The sequence below is a fragment of the Triticum aestivum genome, chromosome 3B, assembly GCF_018294505.1.
Source record: "Triticum aestivum cultivar Chinese Spring chromosome 3B, IWGSC CS RefSeq v2.1, whole genome shotgun sequence".
Lineage (NCBI taxonomy): Eukaryota > Viridiplantae > Streptophyta > Magnoliopsida > Poales > Poaceae > Triticum > Triticum aestivum.
In genome coordinates this window covers 837,927,489-837,932,031 of record NC_057801.1, presented here as the reverse complement: position 1 = coordinate 837,932,031, position 4,543 = coordinate 837,927,489, and the positions used below count along the sequence as shown (strand labels likewise).

Here is a 4,543-nt window from a genome sequence, read left to right as displayed (position 1 = left end):
ATGGCTGCTCACACCGCTGGTGCGACACCTTCGTGGAGCTCATCGGCCATTGTCGCCGAAGACGTATCCCGGTCGCACATCCTCAAGATCAAGGGCAACTCCCACACCAAGGGGCTCGGCAACAGCGAATGCATCACATCCAAGAAGTTTGTTGTGGGGGGCCATCACTGGCACCTCAAATACTACCCTGATGGCAACGTCACATTCGACACCGATTGGGTAGCCATGCATCTATGGCGCGATAATGACACCGACAACAAGGATGTCAAGGCAACTTTTAAGGTCAGTGTGTCATCGCACAGCCAGACAAGTGACCTCCGTGCTTTCAGTCCCAAACGAGGATGGGGATTCAATAAATTCATCAAGAGGAAATATTTGGAGGAATCAACGCTTCTGAAAGATGATTTCTTCAGTATCAGGTGCGATGTCACTCTCACGGAGGAGATCCGCATTGTCTCCAGTGAGACACACCATGCGCGGTTCGTAGTCATGCCGCCATCCGACTTATACCACCAACTCCTCCACCTCTTGGCAAGCAGGTAGGCAGGGGACATGACTTTCGAGGTCGGCGGTGTGCTGTTCCCGGCGCATAGGTACATGCTTGCTGCTCGGTCCTCGGTCTTCTTGGCTGAGCTCTTTGGTCCTATGAAAGAGAAGGAGGCAACCTACATACGGATCGATGATATGGAAGCTAAGGTATTCAAAGCCATGCTTCACTTCATCTACACGGACGCATTGCCTGAGATTGACAACAGTGAATCTATGGAGATGGCACAACATTTGCTGGTAGCAGAAGACAGGTATAACCTCGAGAGGCTCAAATTGATGTGCGAGGAGACCTTGTGCAACTACATCAACCAAAGCACAACAGCCACCATGTTGGTGTTGGCTGAGCAGCATGGTTGTGAAGGCCTCAACGCGGCATGCTTCTCTTTCCTCGCTTCACTCGACAACCTGAAGGCAGTCATGGCGTGATGGCTTTGTCCATCTCAGGAGCAGGTGCCCCTCCATCTTACAGAAGCTCGTCTTGCTCCCTGCTCAGTATTGACTTTGACTAGAAATCAAATAAATAAATAAATTGGAGACTTTTTAAATTCTAAATATTTTTCTCCTATTGCTACTATATATTACCAAAAGAGTAAGGATGACAATGGGTAGGGTATGAGCAGGTTAGAGCCAATACCATACCCATACCCGTATAGTCAGTGGGTACAAAATTCTACCCATACCCGTACCCATGGGTATGAAACTTTACCCATACCCATACCCGACGGGTACCCGTACCCATTGGATACCCAGCGGGTAGGACAAATAGTACACATGTTGTTCACAATTTTACGCTCATTGATAGCACATTTGACCAAAAAAAAACAATTATCTCATCACAATAATAGGTAAAGGAGTAATTGACCAATATCAAAATTTAGAAATCACAACATACTCTTAAGTTAAAGGAGTAGACGAGTCACATGACAAATTAATGACTAATTGACGACAACTTAATATATAATATTAGTTCACAAACGGGCAGGGTATGGGTATACCCGTGGGTATAAGACTATACCCGTACCTACCCATGACTTAATGGGTAGGATATAGGTACTATTCATGGGTATAAAAGTGTGCCCATACCCTGCCCATGCTGGTCGCGGTCCCGCGGGTACCCGTACCTATGGGTAAAATTGCCATCCTTACAAAAGAGATCCATGGTAGTAGCATTTAACTATTGTTGTTATGTTTACGCAGAGAACAAACCTACTGTTGCAACCGTAAATAGAGGTTGGGCCACGGCCACCGCCACTTGTAAGTATGTACAAAGATAGCAATTTCTAAAGTTGTCACTGTGAACATTATAAAACATAAATTGCCATATTTTGGAAGAAAAAAATTATGAAGTTTCCATGTGATCATAAGAAAATTTTCAAAATTTGACCTTTGTGGAAAAGGACTTATGTTAGAAAAAGCAAAAACAACATGTAAATTTTGCCACGATACTAGTACAAATATTTCCAAAAATTTGCCATGACAGAAATATATGCTTTCATGCTCGCAAACACACAAGTCACCTAGTATGTCGCAAGTTTCCAACCAATTATTTTAGTTTTGCCTGCCACAACTATAACTAGGTTGTAGTAAAAAAACATCTATAACTAGATTGGACCAAACTTGGAACATAAGGAATTACATCAAAGCCGGCGTTGCTTCTCCACGGGTACTCAATGATTGTGTCCATCTCCACGTTGTAGTATTCCAGACTTTTCATATGAAGTTTATCCTTGACCTCGACAAGTTTTTGAGTTTGCAAAATGCAGCGGCATAGATGGTTCCCAGATGCTTCGCACACAAGTACCCCATCATCTAGAATAGCTACAGGACGGAGCGACGTTTTTGGCCACTCCCCAGTGGATGATGTAGCTTGACCCATTGCGGCAAGTTTGAGGCAGCACCGTCCATGTCGGCGCACATCCACATATCAAGCGATTGGTCATTGTTTTTCTCGGGGCATACTACACACAACTCTCCACGCAGCTAGGACAAGGTGTACTTCTCTTGGTCGAGTAACGACCAGCAAGGAGGCAGCAAAGGACGCTGAATGTTTCGCCGCCAACCTTAACCGTAGGAAACCAGTTACAGGTTTGTGTTCATATCTGTCCAAGATCAAGAGGAGAGACCCCTCGAAGAAATCCATTCTCCGGCATAACATGATTAGGTGGGGTGGCTGCGCCATCGTGTGGCGCCAATGCTAGTCCATCCTATGATGAACACGTGTACATGAGGTGGGTAGAGGATGCTCGTGGTGAACTCACTTCGGTGGAAGAAGCGAACAACCGCATAGTCGCCAGTCCGGGGTTGCGCCTAGGCCGAAAGAGTTCTATGTTCTAACTAACCCAACAGTTACGAGCGGCACCGACACCTGGGCTCCCTGGCAGCGTGAGGACACAGCGCGTGCCATGGGTAAGCACTAGCACCGAGGACATGGTCACCATCAGTACCAGGTAGTCGCAGTGCACCACCACTGCAGGCAGCGAGTCCATGCGGTGCACAAGGGTCGTTACGCTGCGGGTCTCCTCCCACCGATAGAGACCTGTGGTGGTCACGGCGTGCGAGTCATGTGTACGTTTCTGGCCGGCAAGTTTGATCTGTACAGTGATGAGCAGGCATGGAAAATGTTCCTTGTGGAGGCGAAGGTCACGACGGAAGGACGGGTCGATGGAGATGGTGCCCTCCCATGACTTGGAGACGCACCAAAACCGGAGAAGCGACATGACGGGTAGCCAGAGCAGAATCTCCACGATGACCACGGGATGCGCCGCATTGGCGTCGGTCTCCTCGTCCTCTTCTCAGCCGCCGGTGCCGTCGTCGCGCCTTCCATGATCATGTGGAATAGATTGATCTACTCCATTGCTTGATCGACTTGCTGTATACGCAAGCAGCTTGCATCAGTTTGCTGGGCTGCATGAAAGCGGCCCAGCATGACAAGTTGACAACTGGGCCTGGCTGTAACACATGCGTGAAAAGGGCGGCAACACAACCAAAAGGGTTTTTTAGAATCTTGGAAAAAATAACAAAAATGTTAGGGCATGTACCTGAGACGTTCGTTTCTTTGTGTTGTCTACAAAATCCTGTGCAAAAAAAAAAGCATTATTGTGACCCTTGTTAAAATTGTAGTTTACCATTCAAAACTCTATAGGAATAGGGGAGAATGAACCCTTTAGCAAATTGATATAAAAAATATTTCCTACCGTAACGAAAGTTTGTGCCCACTAGAAGGATGCAGAAAGTATCCCCTTTAGCAGGTGAGGTGCGAAGCCTCCGAGGTCCCATAGGCAGCTTGAGGATGCGACGGGTGGGCCACTTGCACCCCAACTCAGTGGGCAACAACACCAGCCCGTTGCAACGGATGAAGTCGTGATCCAGACGTGTGGAGAAGGACGAGGTCGGCATGGACTGCAGGACGATGTTGTAGTCAGAATAAACGGGCGACATGCAAGAATATTATCGAACATTATAGCTAATAAGTTATAACTACTATAGCCAACATATATACATGCAATTCGATCGAACATTGTTGATGCCCCCCCCCCCCCCCCCCCCCCCCCAAATCCCAGGCATCCTGTGCGTGTGAAGATTACTTTCTAGGGTGACTTTTCCAAACAAGTACTACATGCCAAAGAAATCAAATCCTCAAAACCTTGACATATAAGAGTTGATTATTTTCCAGCCACACCGGGTAAAGTGAAAACAACATAATTTAAACGCAGTGGCTATGTGTAAGTTGTCTTTTTTTTTACAATTCGGGTCAGTCAATTTTCAAAGAACACAACACACTGCACCGAGGCCAAAGACGGTGGTGCCAGAGCGAGTGCAACGAGGCTTGGGGACGCCGGCGACACCTTGGCCGGGAACGAGCCATGGCCGGAAATGACTCCATTTGCCGCCACATCTCAAGTGGAGGCAAGTCGAAAGGTAACGGTTCGAGTGTCTGGGATGCTGACTTGCAGGAGAAGTCTGGTTCTTTTTAAGATTTAGACTTTAGAGGGAT

The 4,543-nt window shown here is 47.2% G+C and overlaps 1 pseudogene; it reads left to right on the top strand.

Annotated features, from left to right (window-relative positions):
* Positions 1 to 1,048, top strand: LOC123068094 (BTB/POZ and MATH domain-containing protein 2-like; annotated as a pseudogene).
* The last annotated feature ends 3,495 nt before the right edge of the window (positions 1,049 to 4,543 follow it).